The sequence below is a fragment of the Corvus kubaryi genome, unplaced genomic scaffold, assembly GCF_017639235.1.
Source record: "Corvus kubaryi isolate FWS band 111438036 unplaced genomic scaffold, C.kubaryi_AGA036_p1.0 76, whole genome shotgun sequence".
Lineage (NCBI taxonomy): Eukaryota > Metazoa > Chordata > Aves > Passeriformes > Corvidae > Corvus > Corvus kubaryi.
The window spans coordinates 6,174,072-6,189,916 of record NW_024582063.1 but is presented as its reverse complement, the minus strand read 5'-3'; the positions used below and the strand labels follow the sequence as shown (position 1 = coordinate 6,189,916).

General features: G+C 39.6%; 1 long non-coding RNA gene across 1 annotated transcript; it reads left to right on the top strand.

Moving 5' to 3' along the window:
• The first annotated feature begins 3,865 nt into the window (after positions 1–3,865).
• Positions 3,866–8,752, top strand: LOC121675878. The gene is made up of 4 exons (XR_006020261.1): positions 3,866–4,264; positions 5,667–5,891; positions 6,925–7,141; positions 8,532–8,752. It is a non-coding gene; the product is annotated as an uncharacterized LOC121675878 (long non-coding RNA).
• The last annotated feature ends 7,093 nt before the right edge of the window (positions 8,753–15,845 follow it).

The following is a 15,845-nucleotide window of genomic DNA, read 5'->3' as shown; positions in this document are numbered from 1 at the left end:
CCATCGTCTCTTCCTGATGTCAACCTCTATAGTAAATGATGTCTCCTTGGTGGGGAACTGCCCAATCTGACATCATTAGCAGATCTGGAATTGCTAAAAGGTTTAGGGCTTCAGCATGTTTTGCTTTTAATTGAGCATGAAGCTGACTTGGCAATAATACCAAAAAGAGCCTTACACCCAAACAAAATCTGTTTAGATTGGCTGGTCTTCATGAAGTGATTCAGAACAACAAAGCTGCACCTTCTTTCTTCATGTCGGCACAGTTGTCAGGACTAAATATTGCAGGCTGCACGACTTCGAATTAGATTGATTGCACAACCTTTGCGAAAGTGCAAAGCATTTGAAATGCATCTTGTCCAGGAGGAAAACAAATGGATCAGCCCTCCTCCCCTTTGAATCTATTTGGATCATTATAAAAACAGATAAACTGCTGAGTAGGAGACATAAGTAGGGTCATTCTTGCAGGGAAGTGTGCTTATGTCATGTTCACCCTAGGTAAAACTAATATATCCTCATATGGCTTTGGAAAGATTTCTTCTTGGTTCCTGAAATGAACAGTTGACAGTCCGTGAGAGCAATCTTTAAAAATAAAAGCACATTTTTACATTTAGGAAAATAGCACATCTATCCCTGAATTTCAAATCATCTTTAATATACCCATGTTTCCAGTGATCCTTTTTCTTGCTAGAGCATGCCACTCTCAAAAACACGTGCTTTTGAAGATCAGAATTCTACAAATACTGAAAGATGTTTCCCCTATTCTCACCTGACTCCTGGTTCTCTAGCTCATGAAGACATTCCCCATGCTCCATAAGCCACATGCTTTGATTCCCAGGGTGTATATTATCCATAATTGATTTAAACCCTCAGCATTGGGAACTGTAACTGTATAATAAAATAAATGGGTTGTGTCTGTTTCTTGTTCTCCTCAAAACCTTGATACATGTATTTTACACAGATGACAATGGCATTTCTCTTGTAGCATCATCAGATTTGTTCAGGAAGAGCCCAGTCCTGCCACATGGTAGTTTTAATGCTAATCTCAGCAAGATCAAGGTTCCATTATGCAACTGTTTGTCTAATGGAGCATTTTAACAGAGGTTTCAAGCCCACCTGTGAGGAGCCTTCAAAAGGGGTACCTTGCCTTTGCCCCATGAGAACTCTTGTTGGCATCTCTAAACAAACTTCAGCAACAGTGTGGACCTCCAATTAGCCAGACCAATCAGCTGAGAGAACAGGAGCTCTGCCAAAAAATAGTATAAAAAAATCGAAGTAGAGTATTTTTGTAGCCAGATCATCTTGCTGCATGATTGCTGTTGCCAAAGGAAGGGAAGGGTGTGAGCACACTGGCAAGAGTGGAATAGTCACTTCTTTTACAGCTTGAAGTCAACTCAACCTTGCTGGGTCATCAGCATCTTTCAGATGTTCTGGGCCACATCCTTTGCTGATAGGTCAACAAAGTTAGGTCATCACTAGAGAGGTCTGGACTTACACCAGCTAATGGTTTATCCTATTATAGCCACTCTTCCCCTGAAGCTGAATATATTAGGTAGTTCTCCAATAAAAATGAAATATATCCTCACCACCAGTCACTCCTGTTTTCATAGAGGGCAAAGAAAGGAGATGTATTCTGAATCACATGTCTGGCAGGGCAAAACACATCGTCCTTATCTGTTCGTCAGCCCACAGCTGTGATTCAGCTGCAATTATGACTCTTCCCCTGAAATAGAAATTTCATCTATCATTATTATCATTATTATTACTGCACTATTTTTTAAAATGCCAAATAGCATCTATCTTTGTGGAATGTAGGAAGGATATTTTACTTTTGATATTAAAAAGTTCTTTTGCAAAGTAAACATTGGCTGAACCTCAGAGTTGGTATACTATTTAGGAATGCAGCCTTGCACAAAGCCAGAGGCTTTTCAGGGTGTTAAAAGAAACCTCAGGCATTGAAGTCATCCCCAGGAATCAGATGAAAACGATGTGTACATGTGTCAAAATGCCAACTTCAGCTGTGTGAGTATGTCAACATGATTGGAGCTGGTAGGAAGGCAGGGACCATTTGGAACAATAAAAAGCTCTGGTTAAAAGGCTGTTTTCTAAGATGGATTAACTGCATTAAAAAAAATAACTTGAAAAGGTGACAGACAAAAACAAGACACAAGGAAAGCTGAAGCAGAACTTAATGAGTCCCTACTGTTGCTCTTTCAAACAGGGCTAATAATTATAAGCGCACACAAAATGTCTGGAATGTCATATGCTCTGCTTATTTGTAATTAAGACTTCAGTGTTATCCTCCTCTTCACTCCATTTCCCTATCCTTTGTTTACAAGTTGGAAAGTCTCACCAGCTGTCCCTAGCTGGTCTTAGAGCAGATCTTGTGGCAGAGAAGTGATCTGCTTGTAGGACCCAAACTTTACACTATAAAATCTCCAGATCTGATCAATGTTTTTTCTTTCCACAACTTGGCTACTCTCTCCTGCATTATGGGAGACTGTTCTCCTTACTTTTAACATAATATGGAACAGTGGCAAAACCTAGCTCTGTCCTGGCAGGTCACTGTACTGTCATGTCTGTCTGGTGCTTGGAGATTCCATGTGTCTTTGCAGCGCTGGACTCTGTCCTGATGTTCAACAGCTGGAGAGGGAATAGAGAAGCTGGAGTGGAAGAGGAGCTAACAGCACTGACACAGTCTCAAGTCTCTTGGCATAACTTGGCAACTCACCTAGAAAAGCCAGAAGATATGAATAGATGGAAATAGAAGATCCTTATTCTGAAAGGGCAATCTGTTAAGACTCCAGAGTGGTAATATCAGCAGTAGAGCCAGGCAGAAAATGGGAAAGAAAGACATAGGAGACAGCTTTTCAGTAAAATCATTAGGAACGAGGAATATTTTGATTCTGAGTTCCTGTGCCAGTCCCTTAAGGGCCATAGAGCCATAGCTGTCCATCCTGCTCCAGGACAGAATTTAAACGAGGCTTTATCTTGCCATGATATGCTTCGGTATCCATCTCTCAGAGGTGATGTTGGCAGTCCCACGACATTTTCATCAGTGCTTGTCTTGATGGGATATCCTGGGCCAGAGGAGCCATTTCCAGACAATAACCCAGCATTTTCTTGCACATACAAACAAAAACAAATTTCTGCCTCATATTTCTAATAAGACTGAGCAGCAATGACGATTCAAAGCCAAAATTCATGATCTAATAAGAGAGTGAGCCTCTCTGACTGATAACAGCAACATGAATAAAATATATCTGACAATGCCTTCTGGCTGGCAAGGGAAGGATAGACAATTTTTATGAGCCTCTCATTTGCACGGTGGCATAATGTGATGATGAAAGGCTAGAATTTGTCTGTGTAAGTGAAAGGTAAAATGCAAGATAGTGCCACACCCAACCTTCAGTGAAAAGGCAAAAGAAAGTCTGTCTGCACAGATGCAGTAATGAAATGGCTCAGTAGTCAATTACAAAGAAAATTTAAAAAGCAGACATTTGTGGTTGGGAGACCACATGGGAAAATTAGACAGATGTGAATAATCCTGTCTTGAGTAGTGAGTTGGCAGAGCAGGTAAAACTAGTTAGTTAAGATGCTTAACATAAAGAAGCAAAACTTGAAAAAAAACTATCACAGATTGACCAAGAACTACATCTTACTGAGACTCGGCATGGTTGCATTGATTTGGAAAGTGAGAAATCATTTGGAATGGGATTGAATAGAGACTCTACAACCACCTCTCCTGGGGTAATTAGGCTAATTCCACAGGATCTTTTTTTTGGGCTTGCCCACTACAAACTCTCATTGCAGACTCCTTAAAATATGAAATGTGACTCCTAACATGTGCTGTGAAAGCGTCAAACAGAGCCTGCTGTGAGCAGAACTGTATGACAAGTCACATGAAAACTTTCTGCTTCAGCAACATAACCAGCAGAACATGCAGCCATCATGGGTTTCACATGTCACGCTTCTCACTGAATTTAGGTAACACTGGAAGAAGAAAACTAACAGAAAAATAGGTTGTCTGATGATCCTCATGACAAGAGTTGTTCAAAGGATTTTGTCAAATCCAGTCTACCAAAGGATTTTTAGAGCAGAATTCTTTGCACTGACCACCAGTGAAGGACTTATGGCTTCCTTATGTTTGATTCTTCCCAAAACAAAAAGCCCTGAAAGTCCCCCAAGGCACTCAGACCTCTCGTTCCTGCAAGGCAGCCTGACAGTCAGTATAGGATGGAATAGGATGGAATTACACAAAGTTGAGGTAAGTACTTTTTGTCACAGTTTTTTCTGCTCATTCTTCCATTTTTGTTACTCTGATCTAATAGTCAGTCTCTGCAAATTTTAAAGGAAGTAAATCAAACCTTGGACTTGTGCCTCCTCTGCAAAAAGTCATGAACATTCACTGACTTTAATGCTTACTCTTAATAAAAAGCTTTTTGGTAAAATGAATAGAAGGAATCTGAAATAACTTATGAAATGTGTAAGTAACATGTATAGATGGCATAGGTATAGTTACAATCACAAAACTATCCAAATTCTGGAGTCTCAGTTCAGAAGGCAGGGGGAATTGTACCCAGCATTAAAGAAGACAAAATCTACAATGTTTCTGTGAGGCAAAACATCCAAGAAAAAAAAAGCACTAACATCAGGTTCACTAAAATATCCTGTTTTGAAAGCCAAAATATGTAATTATATTTTGATTTTTAAATATATTTTGATTTGCCTATATACATATATTTTCTTCCAGAGGGAGAGATTAATTCTTTTTTAAATGCAAGAAGTCCAATACATAAATCAAATTTTACTCAAAAAAAGTCCAAAATAAAAATGTGTGTCTAGATAAGGAAATTTCTTTCAACCTTACTGAAGCAGAGCAGTTTATTATTATAATTATTATTCCTTTTAATGAAACTTCACTGAAGCAAGTTTTAAAATTCTGCTGGAAATTTTTCAACACCTTCTGCCTAATCAGATATCCACAACTCCTTCTCTGCAAAGTAACCTTAACTTTACTTCAGAGCACTTTTAGACATCAAGGGAGCAGGAAGTAGTTCTCAGAGCAGCCTCCTGTCTGTCAGAGTGTCTTTAACACTGGTTGGCACAGAGGCAGATTGTGGCAGTTTTTCATCTAGCAGCTATTCAGTGCAGCACATTTGTTATTCTTTGCTGCCAAGGAGACAATCTGCTTTTCATTTCCTCTGAAGAAGAGCATAATACTATGAGTAAAAAACATCAGATATAATTAGGCAAAAAGGTTGAGTGCCTGACTGAGCAGAGAAATGGAACTGTCCTGGATATGAAAAATAGCCACACACCTGAGAAAGAAACAAGAAAAAGGAGAAAAGTTCTGGCTGCCCAGCTGGATGGTGCAGAGGTTTCCATGTGTTATCCTTTCCTTGTGCAAGTGGGATATTTCCTAGGGATTGTGCAAACTAATTGTGTCCTCAAAACACCTGGAAAAAGAAAGAATAATATAATAAAATAAAAGCCCACTCCCACACAGATCCTGCTATTTCCCTACATTATGAACTAATATGTACCTACAGATGGAAAACCTGATTCCTGCACATTTATAGATTTGTACACAATCTGGACACAATTCTCCAGTGCTTTATGCCAATTACATGTGTGCCTGTGTCTGAAAAATGTCCTTTAACTTGCAGAATGAGGAGTTTGCAAGAAGCCTTTTGCTGCTAACAGCAAATATCAATTGATTCACAAGAATTGAATGTTTTGGAACAAGAAAGCCTGAATCCTTATATTCCCCTGAGCCACAACAGTGAGCTGCACCACCTCATGCCTCATAGCCCATAAAGTTATGGAGGGTTGAAGGACTCTCCTGGAAATGCAAGGACCCTTCAGGAAACAGCAGAGGAGCCAGATATCATGTAACTGAAGTTCCTGCTTCATCAAAGCTGGGAAAAGACCTGAAAATTGCAATCAGAGGTACTACCAGTCAGCTCTTACTGCTGTCCATCAAACAGTAAATACAGCATTGCTATGGCTAATAACAGACCACAGCTTTCTACTAACTCTTCAAGCCTTGTCTGGACTTGTCTCATCTTACCTAGAGCTTTTTTTTAGCTTCATCCCCTTGTAAAATTAATTTTTTAATGACAGTGTTGCAATTGCTTTGTCTATTTTATTTCCTTATCTTTGGTTAATTATGTGGTACAGCGATAATTTTTATAGAGTCAGCTGTCATAAGCAGCTTGCCTGTATTAATGAATGAAGTAGACTTAAATCATCTAGAACAACAAAATAATTTAGGTGTAAAGGCAAGGTATGACAGCAGAAGGCTTGAGAGTGAGGATGCAGGTCACAGCAGAGAGGAGTACAGGCACTGCATGACAAGAGAGAGGGCATGAGACAGCACTGGAGGCTCTGGGAATGCAACTATCTCACTAATGAAAGAACTGCAGATGCAAAGAATGTGTAAGACTGCTATTCAGGTGAATGAAGTGAAAAGCAAGTAGCTAATAGATGTAGACACTCCAAACATCAAATCTGAGTGTAATGTGGAGGTGAGGATTAATAAGAAATCCTCAAGTGTTAAAGCACACTAAAAAATAGTAGTCTAAAAATGGTCCTAAATGTACCCTAGAGTAAGAGAGAAAGACCTTCAACACCACTTTCATAGTTCTACTTGTTTAGGACTTAGGATGCTGATGACACACTAACTCCTCTTCCAGACTGAAGCCAGTGAGCCAAAGGGCAGGGGAAGGTTGTGCATAACTGCAGAGGCAGGGTATGTGCAAAGGAGTGTGTATATAGCAATTTTAACTGCATCGTTATTGAGATATTTTCCAGAATTATACTCTATTTTCCTTTTCTCTTCATTATTCATTAATTATACTGATAGCAATTCAGTAACACAAATAACATTTGACAATACAGACAAGGTGCGTTTTCTTTCTGCAGAACAAAAACCACAGTTTGGAGTACAACACTACTTTTCACTCATGGATGGTCTTTATACAGGCCATGGACCCCCATGCATGTATGAAAAAGCAGCATGTCCATCTGTGTTAATGTGTGACGAGGTTATAAATTCAGCACTGCCAGTGACAGAAAGATTGCTGGAATTTCTTACCTGCACAAGGGCATATCTGCATTTTGTTTTCTGGGCTGAACTAAGGTGAGTCTGCTTGTGCCCTCCAAGTCCAACAGTTCCAAACGTGAAATCACACCATCATGGTTAGCTCAGCAGTGAACACAAGCCCTGCTGAGAGGCAGCTTCGGACTACCCAGGTTCAACACTGCCTTGACAAAGCCACAGCACTCCCAGTTCACATCTGGCTGATTCTGTCTGCCTGCAAATCAACGCAGACACGTGCTTGAAGATACATCCCAGAAATCCAAAACACTTGTGAAAACTTTTTGTATTCCCCATTTCCTTTCTATACTTCCTCTTTCTCTCTCTCCCTCTTTTTATCTCTTTTTATTTTGATTTTCCATCAGATTTTTGGGTCTGGTTCCTCTCCAGGGCACATGGATGGTTTACTAGCAAGAACTCTGCCTAAAATTTCACTAGTGGCTTAGACAGGGACAATGTTAGTAAGAAGCACTATGCAGAGGTTTCTGTGACAAGATGACCATGGCTGATCATCCCAAAGCAGCCCTGGAGATGAGCAAGAAGCACATCTCAGCCCGCTACAACTCAGCACAACATGGTCCTCAAGTGGATTTCCCTCTTCATTGAATGTTCCCGTGCAGTGCAATGCCTATCAGCTACAAGAGGCAGTCAGATCTGGTGTTCACTTCAAAAGCACATTAAATATGTTACCTGGATGAGAAATGACTAGTGCACACTTTCAGCTGCAGCCAGAGAGGATGATGTAGCTCAGCAGTGCAAACTGCTTCAGTCTAATAATTGTCATAGCTGAGAGTTTCAGGAGGAGATTTACAATGGTTCTGCAGTCTGGCTTTAGCCTTAAAAGTTAGGGTGGGGACTGTAAAGAATTGGCAGCTGATAACAGAAATGGAATGAAATCAAAATATCTATCCTTTGTTTATTCATCATCTTGAAATATTTATAATGGTCCAAGTAGCCCTCCACCCACCTCTCACTTGAGCTTTTAAATGTGTGTCCAGATTCGAGACTGGCAACATCTTGAGTCCATCTCTGGATTAACCCAAATTAATATTAGGTGTTACAAGACTAAAATAACCTCTAATGAACCTGAGAAATGGCATCCTGAATGAAGTCACGCAAGATTTGACTGCAGCCAACAGCCCTCTGTTCTAAATATATACATATATACATATATATATATATATATATATATACACAAATACATACATAAAACAAATTTAGGGCCAACTGCCCTTAACAGAAAAATGTATATTACAATACCTACCTAACTGGATTTTAAGGCTCCCTCTGACTTAGGTTTAGCATTTCCCTCCACTTTAATTATTTTCTTTAAAAAGAACTCTACACATAGAGTCCATATTAAGACCACAAATGTCCATAATGCCCTAGAGTTCACATCTGCTTTTTCCTTTTTTTTTTTGTTCTCTTTAAGGAGATGGCTGCCAATAAGGAAGATTACATGTTGCCTTGAATTTTCCCAGAATATGTCTCCTTGGATCCAGCACTATGGTTCAGCCTTTTGTACACATGGAGAGGGCAGCTGGAACATCTCAGATACAGATGTGAACCTCCCCAGAGTTAATTATTCGCGTTATTGTTTGCATCTTCAATTTGAGTTACCCAGCTTGTATTAAAAGTCCTACATACCATGCACGAGTTTTGGTGCACCAATACCTTCTGGGAGTTTCTGGCTGCAACTACTGCTTCATATCTATGTTTCCAGGCACTTTTTGATTTGTGCAACTGGTAGTCAGATTGTGAACACATATATGGAAAAAATAACTTCTACCAGAAAAGAAGTTATTTAAACAATTAGCAGCACAGAGGAGACTAAGGATAACTCTTTTAAAACCCTATAGCTCCTTATTCTCCGTGGCCTGCAGGCATCCCCTCCCTTTGGTGATTTGAAACTCCTAGCCCTGCAGACAGTTGTCTTGGTGTACTGTTTTTGCTGAAACTGAAAGGCAGTTTATCAAAAGGTTTTTGAATGATGACACTTTCTCCCAGACCTGAAGGAACAGCTCATTCCCTCCCATATCCTCCTTGCACTTGCTACAGAAGAGCTGTGAGGTGTTTATGGTGATCTATTTCAGACTTCTTTAACATCGGATGCTCTGGTTTCATGGTCTGACAACTGATTGATAAGTCTTCTTTTGTGGGCTGGGAATGACTGACCTTTTCCTCTGGGATTCCCATTATAGGGTTGCCCTGTGTCCTCTTTCTTGGCCAAGTGCCATGGGAAAGACAGCTTACAAAGACAGCTCAAAGAATGATGTATGAATTTAAAAAAAAAAAAAAAAAAGAGGAAGAAGAAGGCTTTGAAAGTCATTCAGTATGACTGTGGACACACATAGTTTAATATACATGAGTCTTTTTATCCTGTAAGGATTCTTTCTCACATCTCTCTGTTGACCTTGAATGTTAAGATGAGCCTCGCTTTAAGTAGGTTTCCCTGGATATGTCTGATATCTAGGCACTCTTTTAAAAGAACTATCTGCTGGGATCAATTTCCAAACAAAATCCATCAAACTCAAGACATGGATTTCCAACTTCACAAGCCATTAGTTAAGCTGGAAGAAGAAATTGCGGCAACAACCATAGGCTTCCCTAAAAGTTATACGATCTTGTCAGCGCCTCAGAGGCCAGCGAGACCATTACTGGGGAATAGCTAATGGGAGGATGAGAGGAAGGAAGAGCCAGCTGCTTAAGATGTGGGAAAGTCACTCATGCTCCCTGAGAAACTCCTTGGATTTCCTCTTATTTAATGAGGTGTTTTTCCTCCACCAGTTACTGCAAAGGTACAGTTTCATTAAGCAGTTGGTAGCTTATAGAGCTGCATTATCCGCTTCATATCTATGCCACACTTCACCCATAAGTCAAACTATGAAACTCCAAGCTTCCAGAAAGGTCAGAGAAAAAAAAAAACAAAAAACAAAAAGCCCAAAAAACCCCCACCAAACAAAACAAAACAAAACAACAACAGCAGATACACACGCACACCCAAATTAAAAAAAAATATTAACAGTAGGAAAGCTACAAGAAAGACTACTGAAAAAAGCTACTGAAATACCTTGCAGTGGGGGAATAATGGATATGGAAATAACACTGCAAAACTTGATGATGCAAAATATTCAGTCCAACTTCTGTACAAAAGAGGTGACTAAAGTTATTCAGACCTGAAATTTTCAGGCTGGACAAAGGCTCCCAAAACATTTTTTTTATATCTAGTCATTAAACACTTTCCCTGAAAAGCAATTTCTCAGAATCCCTTGAAGTTGAGGACCCCCAAAACATTGTACAAATTAAGAATTTAAACATGCAGACACTTTTTCAATCTCTGTTTGCACATTTCTTTCACTGGATTTTTTCATGGATTTCCATTGCATTTATCCTGGACTTGTTACATTTGTATCAGGTAGAAGTATTTCATTAGTTCTATGGCTTAGGACCTGTCACAACAAGAGAGAACAGCAGGAGGTCTGGGAAAGCATTGGGACACCCATTGCCTTGGAGGATTGCTCAGGAATCTGTCAGCGTATACTTTGTCAAACATTCAAAGGAGATGGGCACAGACAGAGGGAGATCTTTTTCTCTCTTACACATTAACCAAGTACTTCCCCAGACACAGCAAGATGCTCATCCCACTATTCCTGATGAAACTCACGCAAGTGCAGTGCCCGTATTATTTACAAGTTCAAGCACCTAGGGAAGTCTGCAGAATGGAGGCCTGGGGCTAGAAACATTAATTTATCTTGTAGTGTCCAAACCTAACACCATTCAGAGGTCAAGTCATGTACTGGGAGGTATGTTTGCTATCTGCTGGCCATGATCAACAGAAAACTCTTTTTTGCCATAAATACTAAGAAGATACTAAGAGAAGGAATCGTAAAAGTGAAACACCCTGTGGTGTCATTGCCACAACCCATACTGGGTTCAACTGTAGGGTGGTCAGACTTTTATTAGAGATGAGTCAATTCTGGGGCCTGTCAAAATAACTCAAAAGGTCTGCTGAGCTTGCTACTGCTTTTGAGCAAACTTAGAAGATTTGCCAAGGAAGAATTTCATAGGATAAAATCATATTAAATCCTATGGTGTGGACTTGAAATCAAAGAAAATGCAGCCATATCAGATTATTTGAATTTTATGTGTAAGTGGATAATCTGATGCTGAACATTATCATCTGCAGAAACACTTAATTCTTCTTTTACCTCTTATGATTTTACGTAGAAAGGAGTCTGTTTAAATTTCGATTTTAATTTTTACCAAGTGTAAGGATTAGATATACCCTCTAGAAAGATCATGACAAGGCACACATCTGAACTACCTGGAAGTCCTTACTCAGTTGTAGATGAAAAAACAAATATCAAATCCAGCTATTTCAGTTGTCAGAGCACCAAGCTCAGAATCACAGGCATTGTTTGAACTCCAGTCAATACTGGCTACCACAGTGAATGATAGAGATATAATATAACACATTTTCTTTCTTCCATAGTTCTTTTTGAAATTAAGGGTAAAAACACTTATTCAAGTTGAGTTTTGGATTTCCAGAAAGAGAGAATGAGTAATTTCATTGAACAAACAATACCCACTGTAACAAAAGCAAAGTGACAACAGTGGAGCAGAAGGAGTAGAGAAAGGGGTGCTTTATGTCTTGAATTCTTTTATGTTGGCTTTCTCCATGCAGAGACATTGACATCTCATATTTGTTATATGTTATAGTGTTTGACAATATCAATTTCAACCAAGACACTGTGTCATCTGACTGGCCTCTGAAGTGAGCATAATGCTTTTTCCAACAGGACTGACAATGGTATCAGAGTTTCAACAGGGGAAGTAGACAGCCTCAAGGATTTGATCATGGTGTACACAGACGAAGAAAAGAACCAGCACTCATTGGTAAAGGACCCAAATACACCTGATGAGCAGGGGCACCTTTCTCCAGCATCAAAGGCAATGGCGCAGCATGAAATTCAAACATCTGAAAAGTCTAATGGCTGAAAATTAAAATAAGCTGTCAGTCTGCTAAAAATGATTTTTAATTCAAAATAAATCAGACTAATAATTTACAGATGTTTGGAAAGAAAATGTTTAAGTTACTCGCTTTCAAAGCCTGAGCCTTCCCTGACTTCAGTATTTCACTTACATTTTAATGGTTGTGGTGGCTTTCTGCCACTGCCTGCTCTTTTCTGATGCACAGCACAAACCTCGTGAACCGGGAGGTCTTGTGCTCACCCTTGACCTTGAAATCACATCATTTCTATTATTTTCAGGGCTAAGCAGGAAAGATAGGGAGAAAAACCCAAGAGTTGATTATCCCTTAACAGAAAGAATTTATGAAGCCTATATCTATATATCTATATCTGTATCTATATCTATATCTAGCTATCTATATATATATGTATGTGTGTGTGTGTATATATATATATATATATAAGTTCAGTGGAATTGTGGAAATCTGAAGCAGTAAAATAGATCCTTTGAGAAAGAAGTAGAGCACACAGATCTTTTAGGATTTATGCTAGTACCTTCTAAAAGCACATGTATGAAGCCCACCTGTATTGACAAGCCAGAAAAGGAATCTCAGATTAAGCCTTTGATTAAGGAATCTTAGATTAAGCCTCATATGTCCAGTCTAATGTTCCCAGCTTGGAGGGAAGCTGTGTGGCTGGCAGCTAGCAGGAAGACAGGTCAGCTCCCATCATCATGCCACTGACTTTGCCTTTGCTTCATCCATCCAGCCAAACCTTAGGTGAGGAAGGATATGGCTACTATCTCTTTCATCTACTGGTACTTCCATTAATGTTGTCCAGTTTATACTGTTCTTGCTACTCAGTTAGGGTCTTTCTTTATTTACTTTCTTCCATGATTGGAATTGATGGGAATTTTTTCAGTATTAAATTTTTTCTGCAAGTATATTTCCTCTCCAATTAAAATTAAAAGTGCATTAATGTAATTATGTTAGTGTTGGTCTAGTGAAGAGAAGGGGAGATTTTGATACAACCAGTTCATCATGAAGGACATGAGTGCAGCTGAGAGAAGCAAGGCTCAGATGACTAAGACTTAGTGCACTGACTTGTCCCCAGTGAATATATCACTATGGGTCTTTCTTCAAAAATGAACTTTGGAGCCAAAATCACTCTTGAAACATGTTCAAAATTACCCTGGACACATTTACAACATCAACAGCAAAACTGTGGAGAAAACTTCTGAATCAATCTCTTGTGCATTTGTGCCACCTAGTGAACAAAACCCAGCTGAAATGCTTTTGTGAGAGGGAAGACAGACCTTGGTGTCCTCAGAAGTGCTTATTGGCTCTGAAGAGTGCTTTGATGGCTCTTGGGTTACTGCCTTTGTCCATCGCTGTTGGGCTGCCAGTTTCAAGCCCTAGAAGGACAGCAAATGAATGTGACCTGACAAACCAGAGCCACCAATAGCTCTTCTGTGTCACAGGGAAAAAATAGCTGGATCTCACTCTCATCCTCTCACAGTCTCATAAGCAACATTAGCAGTAAGTGTGTGCAACAGAGAAATTCAGAGTCATTCTAGGTTCAGGTATATAGAGTATAACACCTAAATTTAAACAACTGGTGTCTGCTATTCTGTGAGGGGAACCTTAATATTATTCAAATTAATATCCACTTTGACTGTAAAAACCATACTGGTATTATCCTGGGACACAGTTTCCTATATAGCTCATAGCTATTTTGGGACCATAATACATTATGAAGACATAGCATTATTCATAGTAATAGCAGCCTTGAGGCCCCAGCCAAAAACAGGGAAACTTGAGCGTAGCTATGATTTACAGCCTAATCCAATAAGAGGGGGGGAAAGGAGAAATCCTCATTTTACAGATGAGAGTGATGAAGTTACATAGTCAGGCAGGACATGTTTATGTTGTATGTTTTAGGCCAAATCCAGGGTCTGGTGATGATAATGAGTTGGTGTCTGAGTGTATACAGGGTATTATATGCATGTCTATGAGGTTCCCTTGTCTCTGGTCTCATGCTCCTGCATGGCTTCCAGGACTGCTCAGACAAGGGGCTAAGGAGGCTTGCAAGGATTCAAAGCCTGCACAAGTCTCCTAGAATGTTGGTTGATTTTGGTTTAGTTGGTGTAATTTAAAGCTTTAGCTGTGGACCTTGTTTCCAGATTCCAGGCCAAAATCCCTAACAAAGTGTTTTTTCAGTATTTTGCTTTGAGCCAATATGTATATTAAACAACAGCAATCAGATCCTGTGAAAGATGTTTGTTTATCAGTATTTCAAATGCAGCAACTACCCAAGCACTGACTTTCCCCGCAGAGAAATAAACTCAGTTGCAGGACAAACGACAGCTCCACACACTATGAAATAGTGCCATCTAGTGCATATTGGATGTTAGATTAAACAATCTTTTTCCTAGTGGGAAAACATCCAGAAAGCAACTGCTGAACACATATTCAACACAAAATTTCAGCTTTCAATTGTCTGTAAAAGTTAGGTCTGGAGTGTGCAAGTGAATTCTCTCTGTTTAACTTTTGAGTTCTTTCATTAAATGCTTATGCCTTACAACAAATTCATAGCCATCCCCAAAATCACGCATATATTTATTACAGCAATATTGGTTTCACAGGCTGTGCATCGAATTTTAAGGAAGAGTAAGGCAATCAAAGAAGAATCACTAGTGAGTCTCGAGTAATGAGATTTGATTGCTCATTAAAACCTTCTGATAAGGCATCTATAAGAACTAAATACCTGAATTTACAAACTACTGTTTTGCTTCTGAGAGCAACATTGAAAATAATTCAGAAATCCTAAAGATGCTGCTTATAGAACAGAAGACCATAAAAATAAAACCTGCCAGAGCAGCACCAGATTACCCTCAGCACACCTGTGAGCATGATCATACCAGAGAATTGACTGGATTATTTCCCCAAATTCACTACATCTCTTCCATGATAGGACTTATAAGCTTAGAGCTATGCAAGACAAAGTAGATGGTCTGTTCTAAGAGTTTAATCTGTAGGAGTCTGCTGCACTGCAAAATTAAACCACTCTTTGGGTTGGTCAATAGTCAGGTTCCTGCCCATGGTACGAGATAGCTTGTGACAGTCACCAAAAAGGGAGGTATGTCCATTCCCCCACAGGCCTGTCACAGGATGGTCATTCTTCCTTAGTGCCCATAGGAAGCTTCCTGCATCCCCCTGCTCCTGGATGCCTCACCAGACCCTTCAGGACATTGGTTACCACTCTAATTTAAAAGGTGCTGGATGTCCCATAAGGAAGTACAACCTGTCCAAAAAGGAGAAAATACAAAGTTTTTCATTGAAACTCTGTTAAAAGCTGTATTATTTTTGGTCCCAGATATACATCACTATCTTCAGCCACACTTGTCTGAGATGTGATTTCAGCAATTTTCATGTGGTGCATTTGTCTTGCCAGAGGTATTACTATTCTAGAAGTGTACAGGCTGTAACACTGACAATTCAATATAGGATTCAACAGGCAGATGTCCTCCTCTGAACCTGCAGTGATTCAGCTTATCCACATCCACAGGAAGGACCCTGGTACCACTGGAAGTCTCTGTCACTGCACAAGGTGCAGAGTCTTGACTGTCTGCCCTGATTTAAGGGTTCTGGGGCTGTTTCAGCTAGACCAGAAATATCAGCTCAGGTGTCTTGGATTAAGTCCAGGTACATAATTGCATTCTTCCTGTCTACATTTCCCTTTTGCTTTTTGTTGGATAAACTATTCCTCATGCTGCA